General features: G+C 42.1%; 1 protein-coding gene across 3 annotated transcripts in view; it reads left to right on the top strand.

The window, feature by feature from the left end:
- Positions 1-190: 190 nt before the first annotated feature.
- Positions 191-16,198, top strand: part of SNX8 (sorting nexin 8) — a 76,093-nt gene continuing 60,085 nt past the window's right edge. Inside the window, exon 1 of one of the 3 annotated variants that reach the window (XM_027125607.1) lies at positions 191-291. The gene's annotated coding sequence lies outside the window, so the exon portion shown is untranslated. The remainder of the gene's footprint in view (positions 292-16,198) is intronic. The other 2 variants (XM_027125605.1, XM_027125604.1) reach the window with 2 other exon arrangements.

The raw sequence follows: 16,198 nt of genomic DNA, 5'->3' as shown, positions 1-16,198 counted from the left end.
CACTTACGCCCAAGCATACCGCGGCGGCTGTAATTCCGCCTTTCCCCATTCTGATGGTCACCGTGGTTCGGCCCGCGCGGGCTTCCGCCCCCAGACGCGCGAGCGTGCGGACCACGGGGGCGGGGCGGGGGCGGGGCCAACCGCAGGCGCGTGGAGAGGGGTGTGACCAGCCACGGGTGCAGGGCGGGAGGGCGTGGCCGGCGTGGTCGGCGAGGCCCGCGCTCACCGGTGTCGCAGTACCTGAGCCGCAGGGGCGCAGCGACTCTGGCTTTGGTTTGCTCCGTCCGGAAGGTATTCTGTGTTTGTATTTTGTTTTTTGCCGAGCATAAGGGCCACCGCTCAGTGTAAATGCTTTAATCTTTCTAAAAAAGAACGCGGTGGCTGCTCGGGGAGGCGGAATGGGAGTTAGGATTTAATGGGGACAGAGTTTCGTTTTGGGAAGATGGATAGTGGGTGACGGTTGCACAACAGTGTGAATGTACTTAATGCCTCTGGACTCTACACTGAAAAATGGCTAAAGTTGTAAACGGAATGTTGGGTATATTTTACCACAGTGGAAAGGAAAAAAAGAAAAGAACCAGGGTTCTTAGGTTGCCTACCTTTGGGTTTGAATCCTCCCCGTCTTCCTTTCACCTTTGTAACTGTGGGCAGGCCCCTTGGTCTCTCTGCCTCAGATTCCCCACCTGTAAAATGAGGGGTAGCCCGTTTTATGTGCGTGGCCCGTGGACCAGCTTCCCAAAGGCAAACTAATTTTCCTGGCTGTCAAAGTTATCCTCCTAATTTCTAGCTTCACCTGCAGTTTTCATAGATCTTTGGGCTCTGCCAGCCGTTTTCTTCTAGAAGGTGCTATTGGTGACAAATCAATGAATAAGAAGTGGATATTGGGCTTCCCTGGTGGCACAGTGGTTGAGAATCTCCCTGCCAATGCAGGGGACACGGGTTTGAGCCCTGGTCTGGGAAGATCCCACATGCCGCGGAGCAACTGGGCCCGTGAGCCACAACTACTGAGCCTATGTGTCTGGAGCCTGTGCTCCGCAACAAGAGAGGCCGCGACAGTGAGAGGCCCGCGCACCGCGACGAAGAGTGGTCCCTGCTTGCCACAACTAGAGAAAGCCCTTGCACAGAAACGAAGACCTAACACAGCCAAAAATAAATAAGTAGATTTATAAAAAAAAAAAAAAAAAAAGAAGTGGATATTCACAGAAAAGCTTGAAAACAGCTGACTTGAGTCTGGCAGCTATATATTTCTTAGGGAAGACTTCTCCAGCATGCAGGTGTTGTAAATAGTAGCCACTCATTCCTGTTTCCCAGAGAAGGGACTTGTCATATCCTGTTCTGCAGGTAAAATTATGAATGTGCTCACGATGCAAAAAAAAATGTATATTTTCAAATTACGTCTCACAAGTGTTCTAGCGAGAGCACCAAGACCGTCAACGGTTCTTCCACCCTCCAAAGTCTGAGTGCTGTGATTAAAGTTCAGAGTATGTCAGGGCCAGAGTAAGAGGCTCTTGTGTGGGGAGGGATGCAGTGGTGCAGAAGGAATTATGCAGTACACTTCAAACTTACACAGTGCTGTACATCAATTACACCTCAGTAAAACTGGAAGGAAAAAAAACCAAAAGCACATAAAACGGGCTACCCCTCATTTTACAGGTGGGGAATCTGAGAATTACATACAGTGTGGTGGGAACAACTTTCAAGAATCAAAACATCACAGAAGTGAGGGTAAAAGTACCTTTGGGATAGGTTCATAAATCCTTCAACACTCCTTTCAAAAGGGAAGCCATACCCTGCCCCCCATAAGAGGGGGTGCACTTGATCACTCATTTCTAATGAACAGGATGTGGCAGAAGTGATGCTATGTGACTTCCAAGTGTAGGTCCAAGAAACAGTAAGCTTCCACCTGGCTCTCTGTCTCGGATCACTGGCTCTGAAAGAAGCTAGCCACCATGTCCTGAGGACGCTCAAGCTTGTGGAGGGGCCCCCTGTGTGGAGGAACTGAGGTTCCTGGCCAACAGCACCAAGTTGCCAGACATCTGAAATGGAAACAGGTCCTCCAGTCCCAGTCTTTAGGTGGCTGTAGCCCCGGCCCATGTCTTGAGAGAGGCCTCAGGAGAAACCAAACCTGCCAACACCTTGATCTTGGACTTCTGGCCTCCAGAACTGTGAGAAATAAATGTGTGTTGTTTTAAGCCTCCCAGTCTGTGGTATTTTGTTACGGCAGCTGGAGCTGACTAATACATTAAGGAAATATGTGAAATACATAGAAAAAGACCTAGAAGGATACACATTAAAGTGAAAAGAGTTTGATGAAAGTAAGTAGTATTGGTGGTGTTGGTCAGAGAAAAATGTTGACTGTGAAATCTAGGTGGTAGGTTTATAACTGTTCACTGGAAAATTCTTTTCAGCATTTCTGTATGTTGGCAAATTTTTATGATAAGTTGTTTGGGGTGGGGAGAACTTCAAGAGGCCCCCTACTGGAACAGTTTGAGCCTCAAAAGGAATAAAAAGCTGTGTATGATCGATGTGTTTAAGTTCATTTCTCCATAATGCTATTTTTGGAAATCCTGTTGATCACAGGTGAATATTGCTGGGGCATTGTCTCATTCTGAAAATAGATAAAAGACTCAAGCAAAACAATTAGTCTTGCCTTTCTTATTTTACCCTTACATTTCAAGGTAACCAAATAGTTGATGAGGGAAAGCACTTATTTATAAAAAGAATTCTAGCCAGTACATGCAGAAAGGTCAATAAAATTAGAGAAGCAACATTTTGCAAACCTTATGAAATAAGCTTCTAAGCAATGATCCTGAAATCATTGGTGAGAGGTTGGTCGGGAACTGTGTAATGGAGGGACAAGGATGACAGCATCTGAATTTAAGGCTATAATTTTCCCTCTAAACACTACTTTAGTTACATCCCACAAATTATAATATGTTTTCTGTTGAAAATGTTTTCAATTTCCATTATGATTTCTTCTCAGACCTATAGTTTATTTGGAAATGTGGTCTTAATTGACAGATATTTGAGGATTTTCCAGATATGTTTCCAAAATTAGTTTCAGGTTTAATTATGTTGTGAGCAGAGAACATACTTTGTTTTTTGCTTGTTTTTTTGTGTTTTTTTTGGCCACACCGCTTATAGGATCTTAGTTCCCCAACCAGGGATAGAATCTGGGCCCTCTGCAGTGAGAGTGCAGAGTCCTAACCACTGGATCACCAGGAAATTCCCCAGAGAACATACTTTGTGTGATTTCTGTGCTTTTTAAAATTTATTGAGATTTGTTGCCGAGAATGTGGACTCCCTTGGTGCCTGTTCCTTGAACTGCTGCTGTGGGTGAAGTGTTCAGGAAATGTCACTGAGGTCCAGTGGGTTGATGGCATTGCTCTAATCTTCTAAAACCTTTCTGATTTTCTGTTCCTGTGTTCTATCAATTGCTGAGAGAGAAATGTTGGAAACTTCCAGCTCTAATGATGGATCTGACAGTTTCTCCTTTCCGTGTTATCACTTGTTTCATGTACTTTGAAGTTCTGTATTAGGTACGTGTACATTTAGCGTTGCTTTGTCTTTTTGATGAATTGGCCCCGTTGCCATTTTAAATATTTCTTTTTATTCCTGATAATATCCCTGGCTCTGGAGTCTACTTCGTCTGATACTAATTTGGCTAACTTCCGGATTTCTTTTGATTAGTGTGTGCATGGCATTGTGTCCCCTAAAAGGGGGGAAATCAGTAGAGAAAATCAGTGAAAATGAAATCTGGTTCTTTAATAAGATCAATAAAATTGATAAACCTCTAGCCTTGATAGCCAAGAAAAAGAAAGAGAGAAGACACAAACTACTAATATCAGAAATGAAGTAAGGGCCATCAGTACTGATCCTATAGGTATTAAAAGGATAACAAAGGAATATTATGAACAGCTCTGTGCCCACAAATTTGATAACTAAGATGAATTGGATCAATTGTTCAAAAACACTAACAGAAGACACACAAGGAGAAATAGATAATCTGAATAGGCCTGTAGCTATTGAAGTAACTGAATCACTAATTAGTCATCCTTCAAAAGAGAAAGCACCAGGCGCTGATGGTTTCACTGGTGAATTCTGTCAAACAGTTAAGAAAGAAATGATGCTGGGGACTTCCTTGGTGGAGCAGTGGTTAAGAATCCGCCCGCTGATGCAGGGGACATGGGTTCGAGCCCTGGTCTGGGAAGATCCCACATGCCGTGGGGCAACTAAGCCCGTGTGCCACAACTACTGAGCCTGCGCTCTAGAGCCCGTGAGCCACAACTACTGAGCCCACGTGCCACAAGTACTGAAGCCCACGCACCTGGAGCCCGTGCTCCACAACAAGAGAAGCCACTGCAATGAGAAGCCCATGCACTGCGACGAAGAGTAGCCCCTGCTCACCACAACTAGAGAAAGCCCGTGCGCAGCAACAAAGACCCAACGCAGCCAAAAATAAATAAATAAATAAAATAAATCTATTAAAAAAAAAAGACTATACAGCTATAGTAATCAAGACAGTGAGATATTGGTGAAAGAACAGACAAACTAGGTCAAGGGAACAGAATAGAGAGCCCAGAAATCGATCCACACAAATACATTCCACTGATCTTTGACCAAAGAGCAAAGGAAATTCAGTGAGGAAAGGATAGACTTTTCAACAAATGGTGTTGGAACAATTGGGCATGCATGTGCAATAAAACTGAAAATAGTAAGTCAAGACATTGTCCTTCAATTGAAACAAAAATTGACTCAAAATGGATCATCGACCTAAATGTAAAGCAAAAAACTAGGAGGTGACATAGGAGGAAATCTAGGTGATCTCATGTTTGACACTGAAATTTTTTTGTTTGTTTTGTTTTATTTTGAGGTGTAGTTGATTTACAATATTATATTAGTTTCAGCTGTGCAACATAGTGATTCACAATTTTTAAAGAGGATACTTCATTTATTGTTATTATAAAATATTGGCTATTTTCCCTGTTTAGTACAATATATCCTTGTAGCTTATTTATTTTATACATAGTAGTTTGAATCTCTTAACCCCCTACCCCTGTCTTGCCCCTTCCCTCTTCCCTCTCTCCACTGGTAACTACTAGTTTGTTCTCTATATCTGTGAGTCGGCTTCCATTTTGTGATATTCATTCCTTTGTTTTATTTTTTTAGATTCCACGTATAAGTGATAACATCTAGTATTTGTCTTTCTCTGTCTGACTTATTGGCAATGAGTTTTTAAGTGCAACACCAAAAGCACAATCTTTGAAAAAACATTGGCAAGTTGGACGTAAAATTAAAAACTCCAGGGCTTCCCTGGTGGCGCAGTGCTTAAGAATCCGCTTGCCAATTCAGGGAACACGGGTTCAAGCCCTGGTCTGGGAAGATCCCACATGCCACGGAGCAACTAAGCCCGTGTGCCACAACTACTGAGCCTGTGCTCTAGAGCCTGTGAGCCACAACTACTGAGCCTGCGTGCCACAGCTACTGAGCCTGCGTGCCACAACTACTGAAGCCCATGTGCCTAGAGCCCGTGCTGCGCAACAAGAGAAGCCACCACAATGAGAAGCCCGCACACCACAACGAAGAGTAGCCCCCACTCACCGCAACTAGAGAAAGCCCATGTGCAACATCAAAGACCCAACACAGCCAATAAATTAATTAATTAATTAATTAAAAAAACACAAAAAACGGAAGTCGTATGAGGTCGCTTCTCCACTCAAAAGCGTTAAATGGCTCCCCATCACTGAAAATGATAGCCAGAATCCTCACAGTGGCCTGCAGTGCCCTCCAATGCCCTGCATGCTTGCCGCCCTCCCCTCCTACAGGGCTCCCATTGCTACCTGGGCTCAGCTGTCCTGGCTTCCCAAGGACATTCTCACCTGCAGGCTTTTGCACCAGACTGGATCGCTCCTCCAGCAGATACCCGTGGATCAGCTCTCATTATTTCTAGGACTTTGTTCACATCCTCTGCTCAGCAAGGCCTTCCCTGACCACTCTACAGAATGGCACATATGCCACACCCATACCCACAGATCATGAGTCCTGCTTAGCGCCCACCGCCATTGACATACTGTTTCACATATTTGTTTTGTTTTTATTATTTCTCTCTGTTCTCTCCTATCCTTCTTCCCCCTCCCCCACTCCCCAATAGAATGTCTATTTTTCCTTTCAATTCTGTCAGGTTTTGCTTCATGTATTTTGAAAATCTGTTGTTAGGTGCTTACACATTTAGGATTTATGTCTTTTTCGTGCATAGTGATATATATGTGGTCATACAAACTGTTTTGCTATATGTAATGTGTCAATTTTTGGTGTATTTACCCCATTACAATTATGAAATGTTCTCCTTTATTCCCAGTAATCTTCCTTGTTCTGAAGTCTAATTTGTCTGAAGTTAATATGGCCACATGAGCTTTTCTTTCTTTCTTTTTTTTTTTTTTTTTGGTACCCGGGCCTCTCACTGCTGTGGCCTCTCCCATTGCGGAGCACAGGCTCCGGACACGCAGGCTCAGCGTCCATGGCTCATGGGCCCAGCCGCTCCGCGGCAATGTGGGATCCTCCCAGACCGGGGCATGAACCCGCATCCCCTGCATCGGCAGGCGGACTCCCAACCACCGCGCCACCAGGGAAGCCCAACCACCTTTCTTTTGATTAGTGTTTGCATGGTATATATTTTTTCCACCTTTTTACGTCTAATCTACCTATGTCTTTATATTTAGAGTGAGGTTTTTTTAGACAGAACATGGTTGGGTCTTATGTTTTGTTGTTGTCTGTTTTTTATCCAGTGTAATGAACTTTATCTTTTAATTGATATTGTTGGATGATTTATATTTAATGTAATTTTTGACATGGTTGGATTAAGTCCATGATTTTGTTATTTTCTGTTTGTCCCTCTGTTTTCCGTTCCTCCCTTCCCCATCTCCTACCTCCTTTGGGTTATTCAAATATTTTTTAGAATTCCGTTTTAATTCATTGGTTGGCTTTTTGGTTCCATCTCTATGTATTATTTTCTGTGTGTGATTGCTCTAGAGATTATAATATACATTACTAACACCCTACGGTCTACTTAAAGTTAATATTTTATCACTTCGTGTAAAATGTAGAAGCCTTACAACTACGTAGGTACCTTTATCTTCCCATTTATGTTGTATTATTGCATATATTACATCTACATACATTGAAAATCCCATTAGACAATGTGATAACTTTTGCTTCCAACAACCATACTTGTTTTAAAGAACTTAAGAGGAGAAAGATAGTCTCCCTATATATATACTGTTTCTGTTGTTTTTTCTTCATTCCTGAATATCCACGCTTCTTTTTTTTTAATTTATTTATTTATTTTTGGCTGCGTTGGGTCTTCCTTGCTGTGCGTGGGCTTTCTCTAGTTGCAGAGAGCAGAGGCTAGGCTTCGTTGCGGTGCACGGGCTTCTCATTGCGGTGGCTTCTTTTGTTGTGGAGCACAGGCTCTAGGCACGCCGGCTTCAGTAGTTGCTGTTCATGGGCTCAGTAGTTGTGGCTCTTGAGCTCTAGAGCGCAGGCTCAGTAGTTGTGGCCCACGGGCTTAGCTGCTCCGCAGCATGTGAGATTTTCCCAGACCAGGGCTCAAACCCGTGTCCCCTGCATTGGCAGACGGATTCTTAACCACTGTGCCACCGGGGAAGTCCTATCCATGCTTCTTTCTGGTATAATTTCCCTGCAGTTCAAAGAATTTCCTTTACCTTCTCTTTTAGAGCAAGTCTGCTATTGATGAACTTTCTTTGTTTTCCTTCTGCAATGTGTTTTATCTTCATTCCTGAAATATGGTTTCTTGCATGTAGAATTCTGGGTTGACAGTTCTTTTTTTTTTCCCCTTCAGCACTGTCAAAATGTTTTCCCACTGTTTCTGTCCTCTTTAATTTCTGATGAGAAATCTGTGATCATTCCAAGTGTTTTTGCATGTAATATATCATTTTTCTCTGGCTGCTGTCAAAATGTTTTCTTTATCTTCAGTTTTCAGCACTTTGAGTTTGATGTGTAGAGGTTTGTGGTTTTGTTCTATTTTGTTTAATTTTTATGTTATCCAGTTTGGTGTTCACTGAGCTTCGTGGGAAGTTTTCAACCACTGTTTCTTCAAGTATTTTTGTTTTTTCTGCACCAATCTTCTTCTCATCTCTGGGACTCCTATGACACAATGCTCAAACTGTCCATATTATCTTTCTCTTTTTCTTTTTTTCGCCACGCCACTCAGCTTGCAGCATCTTAGTTCCCCAACCAGGGATGGAACCTGTGCCCCCTGCAGTGGAAGCGCAGAGTCCTAACCACTGGACCGCCAGGGAAGTCCATATTGTTTTTTTCAACCTTTATCCTCTCTGTTCATTATTTCTATTGATCTGTCTTCAAGTTCCCTTATTTTTTCTTTCTGTCACGTCCGTCTGGTATTAGGCCCTCCAGAGAATTGTTAATTTTAGGCCATGTATTTTTTTTAATTGTTAATTTTCCATTTGGTCCTTTTAAATTATTTGTTTCTCTGCTGAGAACTTCTACCTTTCCATTCATTTCAAATATATTTACCGTTGCATCATGGAGCTTAACTTTAAACAGCTGCTTTAAAGTCTTTGTCTGACAATCCCGACATCTGGGTTACCCCCAGGCTGGCATCTGCCGGTTATCTTCTCTCTTGAGAATTGGTCAATTTTCCTGACTCTTTATATGTGGAGTAATCTTAGATCGTATCCTGGACATTTTGAATATTGTGTTGTTCAGTGTCTGAGTCCTGTTAGAATCCTCTGGAACATACTGACTTTTGGGCTGTTTTAGTGGCAGCCGCCCTGGAACAGCTCAGACTGCAAGTTCTGCTTTGCCTCTGTGGGTGGTGGTTCCAGTGTCCGGCTTTGCTGTGGTGATTTGGGTCTGGGATGTGTGTGCACAGAGGAGATGTGAGCCCAGGCTGTGGTACGGACTCCTTTCCAGAATCAGGCATCCCTTCTTCAGCCCTCTCCTTTGCAGGATTCTCCCCACGTCCTCTGACTCACAGGGGCCCCTTTTCTGGTGCTCTGGCCAGAAAGATGGGGTTCCTCGGAACTTCAGCTGCCCACCTGCCACTGCACAGTTCTGTGACGAGGGCTGCCCTTGGGGCACAGCCAGGAGACGAAAAAGCAGAGAAAAAATGGATATTTCCCCCCATGCACACTCTGTAGACCTCAGGCATACCTTTCCCCAGGTCCTCTGCCCAGAAAGGCAGTTTCCGTGGGAGTTTTAGACTCCAGGGTGCCACGCAAAATGGGGCCGGAAAGCAGGACGCTTTCTAAGGATAAAGAATAAAGAACAAGGAGGAGAAAAAGAGAAAATACCTGATCTGAATGGGGCCAAAGAGTCAACCTTGTTTGGGTGAGAAGGAATAAGGAAGTAAGTGTAGAGACGGGGGTTGGCTTGGCATGGGGGTTTGGCGGACGCATATCCTGCACTTCTGGTCAAGCAGAGCATTTATGGGGGCTGCTTATCTACGTTTGGTTTACTGACATGGCACCCTTGGCAGGAGCAGCTCCAACTTGAGCCGAGAAAGTTATTTCAACACATCAAAAACCTATTTACAAAGAAAATCATTTTGGGACTTCCCCGGCGGCCCAGTGGTTAGGACTTGGCACTTTCATTCCTGTGGGCCTGGGTTCCATCCCTGGTTGGGGAGCTAAGATGGAGACATGGCCAAAAAAAAAAAAAGAAAAAACAAGAAACAAAACAACTTAAAATCATTTTAAGGCCAAATTTAGAGTTCCCACTAAAATCATGAGTTTGATGGCTACTGGTGTTTCAATTACATTAACATGGCTATTAAACTAACTATTAAAAAGGAAGATGTTCTGCCACATTCCCTGCCCCTTTGGGCAGCCTGGGACTTGAGTGAGCGGGAGAGACTGCCTCCGTTGCTAGATAGCCTTGGGCAATTTATTTGTCATCTCTAAGCCTCAGTTTCCTTATCTCTGACATGGGAATAACAGTAGTAATATTTACCTCATAGGCCTGGGAGAGGAGAGGTCCAGTAACATCAGGTGGATGAATTATGCTTTTATTTTCCTGTAGGCTTATCTGAAAAGAATGAGCAGTATTTTCAAGAGGGCCAACCTCGTTCTGCAGGGTGGAGGATGCTCCTGGTTTTTGTTTATTTATTTTTATTATTGAATTTTATTTTATTTTTTTTTTATACGGCAGGTTCTTATTAGTCATCCAGTTTATACCCGTCAGTGTATATATGTCAATCCCAGTCTCCCAGTTCATCACACCACCCCACCCCTGCTGCTGCTTTCCCCCCTTGGTGTGCATACGTTTGTTCTCTACATCTGTGTCTCAATTTCTGCCCTGCAAACGAGTTCATCTGTACCATTCTGCCAGGTTCCACATATATGCCTTAATATGCGATATTTGTTTTTCTCTTTCTGACTTACTTCATTCTGTATGACAGTCTCTAGATTCATCCACATCTCTACAAATGACCCAATTTCGTTCCTTTTTATGGCTGAGTAATATTCCGTTGTATATACGTACCACATCTTCTTTATCCATTCGTCTGTCGACGGGCATTTAGGTTGTTTTCATGACCTGGCTATTGTAAATAGTGCTGCAGTGAACAATGGGGTGCATGTGTCTTTTTGAATTATGGTTTTCTCTGGGTATATGCCCAGTAGTGGGATTGCTGGGTCATATGGTAATTCTATTTTTAGTTTTTTAAGGAACCTCCATACTGTTCTCCATAGTGGCTGTATCAATTTACATTCCCACCAACAGTGCAAGAGGGTTCCCTTTTCTCCACACGCTCTCCAGCATTTGTTCTTTGTAGATTTTCTGATGATGCCCATTCTAACTGGTGTGAGGTGATACCTCATTGTAATTTTGATTTGCATTTCTCTTAATAGTTAGTGATGTTGAGCAGCTTTTCATGTGCTTCTTGGCCATCTGTATGTCTTCTTCGGAAATGTCTATTAAGGTCTTCTGTCCATTTTTTGATTCGGTTGTTTGTTTTTTTAATATTGAGCTGCATGAGCTGTTTATGTATTTTGGAGATTAACCCTTTGTCCGTTGATTCGTTTGCAAATATTTTTTCCTATTCTGAGGGTTGTCTCTTCGTCTTGTTTGTAGTTTCCTTTGCGTTGCAAAAGCTTTTAAGTTTCATTAGGTCCCATTTGTTTATTTTTGTTTTTATTTCCATTACTCTAGGAGATGGATCAAAAAAGATCTTGCTGTGATTTATGTCAAAGAGTGTTCTTCCTATGTTATCCTCGAAGAGTTTTATAGTGTCCAATCTTACATTTAGATCTCTAATCCATTTTGAGTTTATTTTTGTGTATGGTGTTAGGGAATGTTCTAATTTCATTCTTTTACATGCAGCTGTCCAGTTTTCCCAGCACCACTTATTGAAGAGACTGTCTTTTCTCTGTTGTATATTCTTGCCTCCCTTGTCATAGATTAGTTGACCATAGGTGCATGGGTTTATCTCTGGGCTTTCTATCCTGTTCCATTGATCTATATTTCTGTTTTTGTGCCAGTACCATATTGTCTTGATTACTGTAGCTTTGTAGTATAGTCTGAAGTCAGGGAGTCTGATTCCTCCAGCTCTGTTGTTTTCCCTCAAGACTGCTTTCGTTATTCGGGGTCTTTTGTGTCTACATACAAATTTTAAGATTTTTTGTTCTAGTTCTGTAAAAAAAAAAAGCCATTGGTAATTTGATAGGGACTGCGTTGAATCTGTAGATTGCTTTGGGTAGTATAGTCATTTTCACTATATTGTTTTTCACAATATTTGTTTCTTCCAATCCAAGAACATGGTATATCTCTCCATCTGTTGGTATCATCTTTAATTTCTTTCAACAGTGTCTTATAGTTTTCTGCATACAGGTCTTTTGTCTCCCTAGGTAGGTTTATTCCTAGGTATTTTATTCTTTTTGTTTCAGTGGTAAATGGGAGTGTTTCCTTAATTTCTCTTTCAGATTTTTCATCATTAGTGTATAGGAATGCAAGAGATTTCTGTGCATTAATTTTGTATCCTGCAACCTTACCAAATTCGTTGATCAGCTCTAGTAGTTTTCTGGTGGCATCTTTAGGATTCTCTATGTATAGTATCATGTCATCTGCAAACAGTGACAGTTTTACTTCTTCTTTTCCAATTTGTATTCCTTTTATTTTGTTTTCTTCTCTGATTGCCATGGCTAGGACTTCCAAAACTAATTTGAATAATAGTTGCGAGAGTGGACATCCTTCTCTTGTTCCTGATCTTAGAGGAAATGCTTTCAGTTTTTCACCATTGAGAATGATGTTTGCTGTGGGTTTGTCATATATGGCCTTTATTATGTTGAGGTAGGTTCCCTCTGTGCCCACTTTCTGGAGAGTTTTTATCATAAATGGGTGTTGAATTTTGTCAAAAGCTTTTTCTGGATCTATTGAGATGATCATATGGTTTTTATTCTTCAGTTTGTTAATATGGTGTAACACATTGATTGATTTACATACATTGAAGAATCCTTGCATCCCTGGGATAAATCCCACTTGATCATGGTGTATGATCCTTTTAATGTGTTGTTGGATTCTGTTTGCTAGTATTTTGTTGAGGATTTTTGCATCTATAGTCATCAGTGATATTGGTCTTTAATTTTCTTTTCTTGTAGTATCTTTGTCTGGTTTTGGTATCAGGGTGATGGTGGCCTCATAGAATGAGTTTGGGAGTGTTCCTTCCTGTGCAATTTTTTGGAAGAGTTTGAGAAGGATGGGTGTTAGTTCTTCTAAATGTTTGATAGAATTCACCTGTGAAGCCATCTGGTCCTAGACTTTTTGTTTGTTGAAAGATTTTTAATCACAGTTTCAATTTCATTACTTGTGATTGGTCTGTTCCTATTTTCTATTTCTTCCTGGTTCAGTCTTGGAAGGTTATACCTTTCTAGAATTTGTCCATTTCTTCCAGGTGGTCCATTTTATTGGCATAGAGCTGCTTGTAGTAGTCTCTTAGGATGCTTTGTATTTCTGCAGCGTCTGTTGTAACTTCTCCTTTTTCATTTCTAATTTTATTGATTTGAGTCCTCTTCCTCTTTTTCTTGATGAGTCTGGCTACTAATGGTTTATCAATTTTGTTTATCTTCTCAAAGAACCAGCTTTTAGTTTTATTGATCTTTGCTATTGTTTTCTTTGTTTCTATTTCATTTATTTCTGCTCTGATCTTTATGATTTCTTTGCTTCTGCTAACTTTGGATTTTGTTTGTTCTTCTTTCTCTAGTTCCTTTAGGTGTAAAGTTAGATTGTTTATTTGAGATTTTTCTTGTTTCTTGAGGTAGGCTTGTATTGCTATAAACTTCCCTCTTAGAACTGCTTTTGCTGCATCCCATAGGTTTTGGATTGTTGTGTTTTCCTTATCATTTGTCTCTAGGTATGTTTTGATTTCCTCTTTGATTTCTTCAGTGATCTCTTGGTTATTTAGTAATGTATTGTTTAGCCTCCATGTGTTTTTGTTTTTTACGTTTTTTTCCCTGTAATTGATTTCTGATTTCATAGCGCTGTGGTCAGAAAAGATGCTTGATATGATTTCAATTTTCTTAATTTTTTTTTTTTTTTGGCGGTACGCGGGCCTCTCACTGTTGTGGCCTCTCCCGTTGTGGAGCACAGGCTCCGGACACGCAGGCTTAGCGGCCATGGCTTACAGGCCCAGCTGCTCCACGGCATGTGGGATCTTCCTGGACCGGGGCACGAACCCGTGTCCCCTGCATTGGCAGGCGGACTCTCAACCACTGCGCCACCAGGGAAGCCCAATTTTCCTAAAATTACTGAGGCTTGATTTGTGACCCAAGATGTGATCTATCCTGGAGAATGTTCCATGTGCACTTGAGAAGAAAGTGTAATTTCCTGTTTTGGGATGGAATGTCCTATAAATATCAATTGAATCTATCTGGTCCGTTGTGTCATTTAAAGCTTGTGTTTCCTTATTTTCTGTCTGGATGATCTGTCCATTGGTGTAAGTGAGGTGTTAAAGTCCCCCACTATTATTGTGTTACTGTCGATTTCCTTCTTTATAGCTGTTAGCAGTTGCCTTATGTATTGAGGTGCTACTATGTTGGGTGCATATATATTTATAATTGTTATATCTTCTTCTTGGATTGATCCATTGATCATTTTGTAGTGTCCTTCCTTGTCTCCTGTAACATTCTTTATTTTGAAGTCTGTTTTATCGATATGAGTATTGCTACTCCAGCTTTCTTTTGATTTCCATTTGCATGGAATATCTTTTTCCATCCCCTCACTTTCAGTCTGAATGTGTCCCTAGGTCTGAAGTGGGTCTCTGTAGACAGCATATGTATGGGTGTTGTTTTTATCCATTCAGCAAGCCTGTGTCTTTTGGTTGGAGCATTTAATCCATTCACGTTTAAGGTAATTATTGATGTGTATGTTCCTATAACCATTTTCTTAATTGTTTTGGGTTTGTTTTTGTAGGTCCTTTTCTTCTCTTGTGTTTCCCACTTAGAGAAGTTCCTTTAGCATTTTTTGTAGAGCTGGTTTGGTGGTGCTGAATTCTCTTAGCTTTTGCTTGTCTGTAAAGCTTTTCATTTCTCCATTGAATCTGAATGAGATCCTTGCCGGGTAGAGTAATCTTGGTTGTAAGTTCTTCCCTTTCATCACTTTAAGTATATCATGCTACTTCCTTCTGGCTTGTAGAGTTTCTGCTGAGAAATCAGCTATTAACCTTATGGGAGTTCCCTTGTATGTTATTTGTCGTTTTTCCCTTGCTGCTTTCAATAATTTTTCATTGTCTTTAATTTTTGCCAATTTGATTACTATGTGTCTCGGCATGTTTCTCCTTGGGTTTATCCTGTATGGGACTCTCTGCACTTCCTGGACTTGGGTGGCTATTTCCTTTCCCATGTTAGGGAAGTTTTCAACTCTAATCTCTTCAGATATTTTCTCGGGTCCTTTCTCTCTCTCTTCTCCTTCTGGGACCCCTGTAATGCAAATGGTGTTGCGTTTAACGTTGTCCCAGAGGTCTCTTAGGCTGTCTTCATTTCTTTTCATTCTTTTTTCTTTATTCTGTTCTGCAGCAGTGAATTGCACCATTCTGTCTTCCAGGTCACTTATCCGTTCTTCTGCCTCAGTTATTCTGCTATTGATTCCCTCTAGTGTAGGTTTCATTTCAGTTATTGTATTGTTCATCTCTGTTTGTTTGTTCTTTAATTTTTCTAGGTCTTTGTTAAACATTTCTTGCATCTTCTCGATCTTTGCCCCCATTCTTTTTCTAAGGTCCTGGATCATCTTCACTATCATTATTCTGAATTCTTTTTCTAGAAGGTTGCCTATCTCTACTTCAGTTAGTTGCTTTTCTGGGGTTTTATCTTGTTCCTTCATCTGGTACATAGCCCTCTGCCTTTTCATCTTGTGTGTCTTTCTGTGAATGTGGTTTTTGTTCCACAGGCTGCAGGATTGTAGTTCTTCTTGCTTCTGCTGTCTGTCCTCTCACTCCTGGTTTTTAGAATGAGGCTCAGACCTGGGAGTGCCCAGTCTCTGAGCCTGGAGGGCAGTGGATGAGGCAGCAGAGACCTAGGCTGGCGCTTGGCGGTCTCAGGGTGGAAGGCTCTCCAGAGGGGTGGCTCATGGGCGTTGGGCAGCTTTGTTGCAGCCTAGCAGCCTGCGTAGAGTCTCGGGAACCCTGCTGGGCTGGAGTGGACTGACTGGTAATGGTGTGAGCAGAGGCCCAGCCTCCTCACCTCACCTCCCAGCCAGGGGCCAGCCTGGGTGGGTTTGCCAGCACTGTGGCCTAAACTTAACAGCCTGAAGGACCGCCCTTGAAAAAACAAACAAACAAAGAGCCCCGAAAATGTAAAATTGCATTTCATCTTAGCCAGTGAGTGGAGGCTTGTTACCAGCTTTATCGTGATTTAGAAAAAGGAAGAACTGAGACATTTGCACATCGTGAGTGCCCAGGACATGGCATTCGTTCGTAGCTCTGACGGCCTGATTTCGCCTACACTTATCCAGCCAGCCTGCTCTTGTGTGGTTGTGGGGTTTGGGTGAGAGGCACGCCTGCTCCTGGCCGTGGCTGTGGAAGGCGGACCCGAGGAAATCGGAGGAACACAGACAGGGAGGTATTGGGGAAAACGCAGAACGGCACCCATCGTAGCTTATTCTCGTCAGCTGTCCATGTGGGAAATGATGCCGTGTTCCTCTAACATGAGGTGGAAAGGAGACAAATCAA

This window comes from Aethalodelphis obliquidens, unplaced genomic scaffold, assembly GCF_003676395.1.
Source record: "Aethalodelphis obliquidens isolate GAN/ISIS:26980383/991018 unplaced genomic scaffold, ASM367639v1 scaffold30, whole genome shotgun sequence".
NCBI classification, from domain to species: domain Eukaryota; kingdom Metazoa; phylum Chordata; class Mammalia; order Artiodactyla; family Delphinidae; genus Aethalodelphis; species Aethalodelphis obliquidens.
The sequence above is the reverse complement of the archived record's forward strand: the minus strand, read 5'-3'. Positions and strand labels throughout refer to the sequence as shown.